Source organism: Amborella trichopoda, chromosome 7 (genome assembly GCF_054954075.1).
Source record: "Amborella trichopoda isolate Santa Cruz 75 chromosome 7, AtrichopodaSantaCruz75HAP2 v2.0, whole genome shotgun sequence".
In the NCBI taxonomy this organism is placed as follows: domain Eukaryota; kingdom Viridiplantae; phylum Streptophyta; class Magnoliopsida; order Amborellales; family Amborellaceae; genus Amborella; species Amborella trichopoda.
In genome coordinates, this window is record NC_142342.1 from 41,569,516 (window position 1) to 41,581,591 (window position 12,076).

A 12,076-nucleotide genomic window follows, 5' to 3' on the forward strand; every position below is an offset into this window, starting at 1 on the left:
TTATACATGCATAGTGCACAATGAGTGATTTGTGTTGTGCATGGTGCGTAGTACACAAGACTGAGTAGTGTGCATATGTTTTGGGGCCACAAAAGAAAAAGGCATATTTTCAGGTTCATACTGAGTAGTGTGCATGTGTTTTGGGGCCACAAAAGAAAAAGGCATATTTTCAGGTTCATGGACAACTAAGGGACCCCTTCATAAAGGACCCCCGTGTATCATAGGAATTGAGCCTAGGTGTACCCCTTGATGCGGACAACCGACTCCATTCCTTTTTTTTTTGGGTGAGCAGTGGGAAGAGGGCCCCTACCCTTGATAGGAATTGAGCTTAGGATGTAGCATTGCAAATCACCAAGCACTAACCAATTAAGCCCAAGCTCTTTTCCTAACTCCATTCCTTTTTGTTCCCGGTAAGTTATCTATTTTTTTATGTAAAACGTTTATTTAAGGTGCGACCCTAAAATGTAGAATTAAGATGCAACTCAAAAATCCATAAGAAATTGTCTTTTAATGTTGGAAAGCCCTCTAGTTGATCATCGCAATATCGAGATATATGCATATTAAAGAAAAAAAGGATATTTGAGTCTAAAAATTAATGCATATTGCAATACATTATCTAGACCGTCAATTTTTAAGATTTGGATGAGTTTATAGATCTACTTGATTTGAATCATTTTAAGAGTTTAAAATTTTATAATTACATATTTTTCAAGTCATCACAAGAACATTTGGCTACAAAATTACATCTTATGACAAAATTTAGAGATGCACCTTAATTCAAGTCCCAACCTTATGCAAACGACACCCTTTTTTATATTTTTATTTTATTTATTTTATTTATTTTTTGAATGATAACGAATATCCTAGCATCTCTATGCTAGTCCTGTGAGCTCTGAGCCCGTCTTTCTGTCTTTTCACCGTGACTCTTACCTCTCTCCACCATGAGGCTTGAGAGATCCTCTCCCTCCCTCTCAGTTACGCCATTCCAAAATGCTTTTGCTCCGTTGTATCCGTTCTCAACTAAAATTTGGACATGCGTGTCAAAAAAAAATGTGGTCACAACCCCGGACATGTGTATCTGTATTTCATGGTTTTCGGATGTGTTTGATGACCAAGTAAGGTGACTCGTCTCTTTTTATCCTTATCAAAAGATATATACTCATGTATCCATAATGATATATATCAATATGAACCCGAGATATCTATATCCTAACAGCTATTTTGTAACCAGTTTCCATTGGATGCCACTTTCGAATGTCCAACTCTAGATAGATAGGCATTCAAATAGCACATTTTTCAGATGTCTTTAATCGGCAGCAAAAAAATATGCATTTAGCATTCTGGCAGCCGTGGTAGGTGCATCGACAAATTCGTTGACAAACTGGCTCTAGAAAAGAATTCACAGTTGCTGTACTTTTTTTAATGTGATGTTCAACAGCTGTTCAGAAATGAGCAAGGCTATCTCAAGACGAGTTACATGAATGTGGTTCAATGCAATCACAACGGAAATTAGTCCTAAATGTGCCCCCCTAACCAGCAAAAAATCAAAAAGAGCGAAATGTTTTGCAGGGGGAGGCTAGGCAGAAAACGCATGTGCATCCATTGCCTCTCATAAGCTGCCACGTGGGCCCAGCTGACACTGTCGAGGAGAGAGATCTGCAGTTCATAGAGCTTCTTCTTTGGATGTTTAGCATCCTCCTCAATCAAATCACTCAATACCTATCCAAAAAACCATTTCATTATTGGATATTAAGAATATTGTCATTCGATTCAAAAGTTTCAGTACTTATAGACAATAATGTTTGCTAATTCATGAAATGTTCAGAGAAAAAGAATGGCTAGAGTTTTAATTTTTACATTGGGGTTCACCTTCAATGCTGTACCGGGTCGCCCACAGCGCCTCTCATGAGTAACCAAAAGTAACGCATATTTACTGGATTTAATGTTGATCCATTTCTTTAACTCTTTGAAATTCTCTTCAAAACTGTATGCCTTATCACCAGACTCATGGCCAGATTCTGGTGATGTCTTCCCAGAATCTTCTTCTGCTTCCTTAAACAAGGCCTTCTCATATATATGAGTAATGATCCTATAAGATCCTCCCACACCCATGTGTGTAGGACCCCAAAGGATCACCATTAAATTTGGCACAGATCTCTAGAAAAGTTATCACATAGGTGTGGGATTTGACTTTTCTAGAGATCTGTGTCAAATTTAATGGTGATCCTTTAGGGCACTATACACATGGGTGTGGGAGGGTCTCACAAGATCATTTCTCTCTCTCTCTCTCTCTCTCTCTCTATATATATATATATATATATATGATGAAGTTAACTAAAATTTATATAATATTTTTAACTAATTTATATCATAATAACATAGTTGCCTTTTCAAACTATGTTCAAGAGATTTCTATGTTATTTATCTAATTTTCATATTTTAAAGTTTTATTTTATTTTTAGCAAATTTATGTCATTATAAAATAGTTAGATTTTTAAACTGTTTTTAAAAAGATTTATTATTTATAACATCCATTTATAACAAATTTTTTAAGAGAAGACAGTATCTCAAATGTGAAGAAAGTCGCTAAGACAATCAAAGATAGCATCACCAACATGCGGCATCATCGGATGCATAAGGCTAAGCAGCAAAAGAACACAGACGCCAATAGGAGGCATGTTTTACCCAAAAACAAAGATGCCAATAGAAACTCGGGAAACGCCGAAATGAAGGCTTTCCTTGGAGGTGTGGCACCAATTGCACAATAGAGTTATAATTATCTTCCGGCATTTCATTAAGTTAATGAAAACTACAACCTCAAAATTGATTTTCTCAAAAGCTATGAACATGATATTTAATTATATAACAAGTTGGTGTTTTAGCCATGAAGTTAGATTTTCAGTAATATAAGACATATCTAATCAATGAAATAGGGAATGTGTACTAACTTGAAGCTACGCCCGTTATGTGTAATGAGAAGATACTCTGGGGGCCCAACAACCGACGGGATACTAGAATGCAACTGGATACATTCCTCAAAAGGAACTAGTTGTTCCAAATTGCTTGCATCTTCATGAAATTTTGGCTCAATTTGAATAGTCCACTGCTTAAAAAGGAGTAGCAAATTACATTCCCAAACAACAAAACTTGTAATACAAAAGATAATCTACATACTAAATCCAAAGACTTGAAAAATTAAAATGTTAATGAATCAACTTGTTGTTCTATTAATACAAGAAACTCCAGAAGTCATTCAGAAAATGGAATAGCAGCATCAACTTTGGAAAATATAATTATTTGAAAATGGGTGTTATATGAAATAACTATGTAAAACTGTTAAACTTGGATTCAAAGAGCATAACAAAAGTACTATTCCCCCAAGTGTAGGGCTTTTTTTTTTTTGATAAAGCATTTCCCCCAAGTATAGTTCTATAGACAAAGGTAATATCTCAATAGAATTGTTTTTATCGGTGTTTCACACGTAACCTGCCTCAAATGGCATAACTAATGCTTCTTTTTTTGTTTTTCTCAAATCACTATTGCCACAATTTAGGGGGCCTTAGTCCTCTATTGAATACATAGCGATATTTCAAGCAGATGTTTGGACTCTTTTCTGTCACTTTCATCCCTTAATGAAATTTCACAGTTTAGAAATAAGAAAAGCAGCAAGAGCACAATATATAACACAAATAAATCCCCCAAAAACTAAGCCCATATTCTCACTTTGTTTGGGACAAACAAAAAGTTGGCCACTTGACCGCCTAGGCAGCCGCCTAGGTGGCCAGGCTCTCAAACTGCCTAGGCAAGCCCTAGGAGGGCGCCCTTGGCAAACATGCTCCTAGGTGCCTGCCTAGGCATCCAAGGCACCGCCAAGGCGGTCGTCTCAAGGTGGGAGCCTAGGCGGTGCCTCGATGCAACTTGGCCGAGGGGGGAGGAATTATTCTAGCCCCCCAAACCCCTATGTGCTTCGTGTTTCCCCATGTGTTCGACGCGAGGCCTCTTTCTCACACACACACACATGTATGGACCTATATGCTCTTGCTCTACACAAGAAGAAAAAGAAGATGACCTCCAGGTGTTCGATCTGAGGGTCCCCCCTCTCTCTCATGGACTCATTCTATCTCTCTAAATACAAAAAGAAGAACATGTCCTCCAAGTGGTCAATGTGAGACCTCTCCACCCGGGCCCATATGCTCTCTCTCACAAACTTATATATGTGTGTGTGTTTGTGGGTGGGTGCCTATATGTATACTCCCCTCTTCCCCCCACCAAAAAAAAACACCTTAGCAGGCCCTAGTATCTGGGAACCTGCCCAGGCCGCCAGGAACCCTAGCCACCAAGGTGCCCCCGCCTCCGTTTTTTTTAACATTGATACAAGCTATGAACATACTACCAAATATAAAAGCATTTCCATACATAATGCTAGATGCGCAAGTTGTAACTCCATTAATGCACACAAAGAAGAGAATTCTCTAAGCCATCCCACATTTCTATTTGATATGTTTTGATGCTTAGATGATATGAATAGTTTTTCCAGGAATTAAAATTCTATCAACTTTAAGGTTCTGATAACCAGACATGTCTGATCTCATTGCAACATAATCCATATACGATATTAACATTTCAATCCCCATAGATAGTCAAACAAGATATTATTCGTCGCTTAAAAAATTTGCTCTAGCAAGTATGGCGTGTCAAATCAACAAAGTTTTGACCCAAATGTCACGAATACCATACAAAATGAAAAATAAAAAGAAAAAAAATGCACATGCTAAAGGACCCACAATAGGTAGCAGAGTTTTAAACCCAAATTTATTTACCTAAACTTATAAACCCAAATAAGCTAAACCCTTAGAAATGCCACATATTTCAATAAATGCATCCATATTCTCATTTAGCATCCATGCCGACGAACCTAAGTTGTGCACCTTCATCATTATAGACTCATAAAGCAGTAGAGCAACAATGAAATTAAGAATACAGAAAAAATTCAAGGTTTATTTAATTAAGTTGCCAAACTTTAAGGTATATTCATTTTTTTTGATAAAGTGATGTTTTGTATCAAATGACTTGTAAAGAAATGTAGAAATCACGAATAGCTGTCAGTTTACAACCCTAATATCAATTACAGTTTTTCACCGGTATCATTTCTAGAAGAAATAGTTGTACTGGGCAGCAACAGACTTAGTAGCACAAAAGTTTTCCTTTTTATGGGCAGATTTTGTAACTCAATAAGTTTGACTTAAACAAAACAAAAGAGAAAGGACAAAGAGGGAGAAGGATGACACCCAAAAAAAAAAATCTAAATAGATTTCAAGGATCTGATAAAGCTAAACGAGCATTCTGTATACTTGAAATCGTACCTCTGTGAATTGCGGAGAAGCACTGGCCTCCCTCAGATAGATGCCTCTTGTCTTAGGGGCTACAAATATAGGGCTTCTATGAGATCATTTCACAGGCAACTGTATACTAAGTGTTGACGTAACAAGAGACTATTTGAGAAAGGAACATCAATGGTGTAGAGAACTCTTAACAAATATTTAAATATATTTCAGGAGTAAAGGCAAGAATTTCTGGCTATGATTCAACCGCACAACTTCTGGAGAATAGTACACTCAGTTAACTAGTGTTACCATGTTACCACCCAAACATATAGCTGTTCTACATCTTTTAACACTTTCAAGGGACACACCAATGGACCATTGCTTTACTTAATCTGCTGGATTTATAATGTACTTTCACTAATTTTAACACACTAATCTTCAGCCCCCAGACATATGACACAAGAAAGCTAAATCAAAAGCTCTTGAGGAATTTTGAGAAGATGGTAACCTACTTCCTTGCCCTGTCTGAGTAACATTTACTTTATACCACACACAAGGAAGATCCTTTGACTGTCGTATGTATTCATGTGCCCTGCAATAAACATAATAATGAGTTATCAAGAGTCAAAGCAACCAACTAACTTAATGGGAAAATAATAATAATAATGAACAGTACAACCGAAAAGCCAACAACTGGATCTGCAACCCATCATAAAATAACCTGTCTACTTGAAGAAGACCTTGTCCAGTAGATAATTTCTCTTCAGGTTGAGAGCTCACAGAAGCTACAGTGTTCTCCAACGCTTTGCGTACACTTTATGGGCTGATGGGGATGCCTTGCGCCTGCAAAGACATGACAAGTGTTCAGTAAAATTGTGGACACTTATTATTGGGTGTCAAGAGAATGGAAAGTAACACTATACTCCAATGGATCAAGGGAAAAGAACAGTCCATTGAGTCGTCAATGGCCATTGAAATGACAGAAGGTGATGGAGAGAGAGTAGATGCACAGTTCCAATTGGTGCCACTCTCACTCCACCATCACCCGTCAGTCCATAGGATGGTGATCACCCCAATGGACTATGGTTTTCCATAGTCCACTGGATTATATTTCACTTTCCAGCCTGGATGAAAGAAAAAAATAATCAGAACCAAAGAGTGAATTGCAGAGGAAACCTTCTTTGCACTAATCAACAAAGCAACTCCTCCACATGCACATAGAGATGCCATGGAAGTTCCATCCATTAGCATACGGCTCTGCTGGGTCCATGTAGGGACAGGAGCCAATGCCCCACCTGGTGCACTCAAGCAAACACCAAGATCAATGTCTGCTGTTGGGGCCTGACTAGACCTGTCAAATCAAAGGAGATGAGAATGCAATCACAAAATCATATCAATTAAATGAAGCTGTGTAGAATTAGAAAGCTAGAGAACCATTCCAGTGCTCTAATGAAGAGATCTACCTCAAGACCATATTCAATGGCCTTCATTTCTTTGTTTACAATCATAAATCAATGGAGAAAAGCATACACCAAGTTGTAAGCATAAGAGCACAGACATAGACATATTTATTACCGAGGGCGAGAAAAAGACAGTCACTCTATGAAATTTCAAAATTTCTTGCAAACAATAGAACACATACCAAGGGAATTCCAAACCTTCAGACAGAGGTTAGTGAGCCCCAGCAGCCATGGCAGGTGAGATATATGCCCCAATTCCTATTATGCTTGAACTTGTTCCGCCAAGTGCACCCACAGTGGTTAATGCAGGCCCCCTATTACCAGCACTGCTAATGAATATTACATGGTGTTTATCCACTACCTGGAACAGCCGTTGAAAAATATCAGATCATAATGGAAACTTTTTTTCTCAGGCAAACTGTACTGCTTCTAATTGAAAACAAAAACAAAAGATACCCTGCTAACAAACTAGAGCACATGCAATTTAGAAAGCACCTCGTTTATAAGGTCAACAAAACGTCCATAGTCAGGGAGCGGAGTATGGCAGGTCCTCCATAACTCATGTTGATGAGGTCACACTTGTGCTGTTAAGAACATGAGAGTTTTTGAACTAGCAATTAGACCCAATGAATTATCCAAGAACAATAATTGACTTTTTAAGAACATTGAAAAGTTTTATATGTCACGATCAGGAGAAAATATTAATAAACCACAGGCCAGTGCAATTCTGCATAAAATCATAGTCAGTTGGCATCATCACCCTCCTATGAAATACTGGAGAATGATCGAGAGAGATAAAGAGCAGGACCCCAAGAGCAGTGCACAATCCAAGTGGAAGGCCACACTCTCTACGTTACTGCACCATTATTTCATCAAACAGTGAATGACCGAAAGGACCATGGTTCTCCATAGTCCAGTGGGTTATAGCATAATTTCATGTGATAATAGGATAAATAAAGTCCTTGATAATCAACGGATAGAGAAAGCCTTCAATAGTCAACATGTACCTCCACAGCAGCTATCATAGCTCTAACCAGCCCAGTGCCAGTGCCAGTGCCAGTGCCAGTGCCAGTGCCCGTTCTACCTAGACGTGAATCAGCAATTTTACACAAAACAATTTGTGCACCTGGTGCTACTCCATTTAACAAGGGTTCCTAAAGTCCAGTAGTGATTGTTCCAAATTAGCAGTAAGCAGAAGTACCTCAGTATATGGATACAACAAGAGAAACAGAGAGAGATACATTTGGGTGGAAAGCAGCTGTTATTCCAGTAACATGCGTGCCATGAGCAAAGCAGTCTGTGACAACGCTGAGTATATTCCCATCATTGTAAATGTTTGTAACCAAGGAGCAGGCATCTAATTTGCTAAATATGCCAAATTTCAATTCCGTCCTGCATAGAAAGTTCCTGATTGAGCAGATCAAGAAATAACAAGATACAAACTTTTCATAAACATATCTGTGTCAACAGAAAACCTTCTTAACCTATAAGGTCCAAAAGAAACTATTATGGAGGTAGATTTATTTGTGCCTATAACAAATTTTTATTTCTCAGAGAATAATTTTGTTTTTACTTTCTCAACAGAAGAAGATAACAAGCTGATTCATAGAGGGAAAACAGAGAGCTTGTTATTTGTTGAAGTGAAAGAATTGGACAAATTTTGAGCCCAAAGCCTTGTATGTTTTCTTTAATGCCATGGTACAGGCCTTGACACATCTATCCCTAAACTTGAAGAAAATGAGAGAAAAAAAGAGATGGTCCATTGGTCATTATCGCCCAATGCAATTCAGGACAGTGATGGAGAGAGAATGAGACACGATAGAGGTAGACTGCTACTAATGGGTGTTTTCACTCTCTCATTATCATTGTTCATTATATCAACAGATGGTCACAACGTCGATGGAGCATAAATTTACTATTGTCCATTGGATTACAATATATCGTATAAAAATCTGATTGCAATTCACATTCAATAATGAGTTAAACCACAATAGAAATCACTATATCACACATAATCAGCAAAACAGAGTAATAAACCTATAGTTTGTCATAGGAACAAAAATTGCAAGTTTTCCATTCCCAGGGTCATCCTCAAGGTTTTGGGTATCAAGTGCAGCCCTTCATAACTCTGAAGAAGATGAAGTCACATCTCAGATGAGCAAGAAAAGAAAAAGAGTATGATCACAATTAGAGAAACTAAACTTGGTAAATACATATAAATGAACTCACTTCAGCGTGTTCTTCAAGAAAATCAACCCTAGCTTGGAGGTCCTCTCTAGACTTTTTCAAGTTTATGTCCTTCACTTCTTTGTGCTTCTGCATATAGGCAATCGATTCAGTGATGGAATGGACCCAATTAAGCAGTAAATACTCTATCATTGAATCACTAACTAAGCGAAGGCTACATACAATAGCATAGGCTGCATGTGTGCGTGTGTGAGAAAAGTCCATTGCAACTTAGATATCGGGATCATGCTTTACTTACCCTCTCTTTTTTGTTATGCTAAGACTGAAAACTAGAATGTTACTTTCTCTTCCTATTTTTTGACAATACGACTCTGGAAGTCACAATCTGATGCTTGCTAATCAAAACTGAACTCCTGCTAATTTCAGTTACTTTGTGCTCAACGATCATTTACTTGGGCTTGACTTTTTTTCCTAGGTATAATACTATGCTCAAGAGTCAAGATATTACGAAATATAGCAAGAAAGAATTGCAAACTACCTGATCAAATTCATTTAGATGCTTCAGTGCTTCTGATATTGCTTCTTGGTTTTCTCTTCCCATTTTGTCTCCCTCTCTTTCTGCCAAAACAGGCAAAACTCTTGAAACAAAACTAAACTAGTGGATAATAGAAACTCTCGAAAGGGATTTAGTCATATACATCTGTGCACCCTACCTTCACACGGGACGTTAGAGTGCCCGTAAAGAGCTCAAAAACCAATTTGTAGCCAACATGCCACTCCCCAGAAGGGTTCTTCCATGATTTATTCACCACCAAACTTGTACCTAGCATTATGTATTTTAAACACAGAGCTTCAAATAAGCCCTGATCCACTTATAATCGCTGTAATCTAATGGAGGATGGAAAAATATAGTACATTGGGTCGTGACCTACCCATGCTTAAACCAATATCATAGAAACAGTGTTGCTCTTCCATTAATGGAGACCTTACTATTACCCTTTAAAAAAAAAAAAATTGCGAGACTCATAAGACCAACCAGAAGCTCCTATGATGCAGCCATCTTCATCAGCTTTAACCACTTTTGAAGTGTCAATATCACAGCTTCCAGTGCTGGAATAGAAAGAATGCTGAGTTACCTTAGACGAAGTTTGCTTCAAAACAGAGAAATCAATCCAAGTGAAGTTTAAGAGTTGCCTCACCAATCTATGATGTCTATGATTTTGGGTTTTCCATCTGATGTCACCTGCAAACCAGTAGCACCTGGATCAACTCCGGTGTCTGCAAATCGTGACCATGTTAGTGGATTGAGCTGAATGACAAGAGAGAGAGAGAGAGAGAGAGAGGAATGAGAACTTAGCAAAAGAAAACAAGAAGCTAGATTCAAGAACTGGAAAGGTCACAATTATTATAGCACCTTACAGGGGAGGAAATCACAAGAGACCCAATAAGAAAATGCAATAGAATTTCGAAATCAGTATCCAGCAAAGAAAAACACGCCTCTTTTTTTTTATGCTGAAATGGAAAAAAAAAGAAAAAGAAGGACAACATACAGAGAGAGAATCACAACTAAAAAGCATTGAACTCTTTTCTCTAACCCAAAAAAGAGAATTCCAGTGAAAAGGCCTTACCGTTGTGTCACAAAGCAGTAACTCGATAACTAAAGGAAAACAGGGAAAAAAAAAAAGCACCCAAAAATTAATTACAAAAGGCGTCAGGAGAGACAGAGTAATACAAATCAATTTGTAAATACGTTAATGGCAACATACCACCAGTAAGTAAAACACAGGACGAAGTGTGCGTGTGTAAGAGAGACAGAGAAAGCAACAAACTCCATGGTCAGTCACGTTAATGGCAACAAATCATCATGAGGTAAAACACACGTCAACAAAGAGAGAGGAGAGAGAGAGCAACCAATAGTATATTACGTCAATTGAAATACACTCAAGAAGTAAAACGAGCGTTTTTGGACTCGGGCAAGGAGACTCGGACAAGAGGCAGAGAATAGAGGGCTGTTTTCTAAGCCAAAAATTAAGATGTAGTTTTGATAAAAAAAAATTTAAAAAAAGCGGGTTTTATTGGTTCAAACGACTTTGAAAGCTATTTTGATCTACAGATACAAAAAAAAAAAGGATGGATGAGGTTTAAATAAGTATATAATTTTTTAATAGCCAAAAATTAAAATACATGTTTGATCATTTTCTAAAATAAAAAAAAAAACTTTGTATTATTTGACCGTGAAAGCTATTTTGCTTAAAAAAATATGAAAAATAAAAAAATATTATGAACGAAGTTCAGAAAAATATAAGGTTTTTTTAATAAATCAAAAATTAATATATATTTGTAATAAATTTTTTTTTTTAAAAAAAACTTTTTATTATTTTGGTACGACCGTAAAGGCTATTTTGGTCTAAAATAAATAAAAAATGAAAAAAATTGATATAAATGAAGTTTTAAAAAGTAAAAGTTTTTTTTGAAAAAAAAAAAAAAAGGAGTGTGGCCGAGGTTTAAAAAAATATAGAGTTTTATTTTTAGTAAGCCAAAAATTAAAACATAGTTCTCATAATTTCCCAAAAAATAAAAGATATATATTGTTTGGTATATTTATGACAATTTCCAAAAAAAAATAAAAAAAAATCTCTGTATTATTTGGTTCAAAATAACGTCGAATGGACAACAAGACTTGATACCTCAATCTTTTGAAGGTCACCGTGTCATCTTCCCAGTGCACTAACAGTTGTAATACTTTAATTGCTTTGTTTTTGTTTTTGTTTTTGTTTTTGTTTTTCTTTTGTTTAACACGGCATGAACTCGGCCGAGTTACTCAAACTCTGTCAAGATCCGAGTGACCGTGGCCAAGTCGATTTTTTTAACAACGAGTAAGACACTAACGAGAGCAAAGAGAGGAAGAAGAAGAGGAGAAGCTCATTGAAAAATACCAAAAATTGCAACAATGGTACCACGCCCATCATACTCAGGATGAGTTTCAAGGAACCGATCAGCACCAATCTCCTTCTTCGGCATCAAGCTCGCCAGAAACGTCGACTTGTTGAGGCCAAAAGAACGCAAGGCGCCATTTGTCACAAGCACCAGTAGGCATTGCCTTTT

General features: G+C 37.1%; 1 pseudogene across 1 annotated transcript; it reads right to left on the reverse strand.

Annotated features, from left to right (window-relative positions):
- Positions 1–1,388: 1,388 nt before the first annotated feature.
- On the reverse strand, positions 1,389–12,076 carry LOC18423031 (tripeptidyl-peptidase 2-like; annotated as a pseudogene). The gene is made up of 17 exons (XR_016058751.1): positions 11,908–12,076; positions 10,171–10,249; positions 10,008–10,081; positions 9,685–9,794; positions 9,510–9,589; positions 8,998–9,100; positions 8,822–8,933; positions 8,026–8,176; positions 7,792–7,938; positions 7,280–7,368; positions 6,967–7,145; positions 6,501–6,675; positions 6,046–6,167; positions 5,837–5,916; positions 5,364–5,422; positions 2,949–3,103; positions 1,389–1,719 (listed from the first exon to the last, which is right to left on the reverse strand). The product of XR_016058751.1 is annotated as a tripeptidyl-peptidase 2-like (transcript).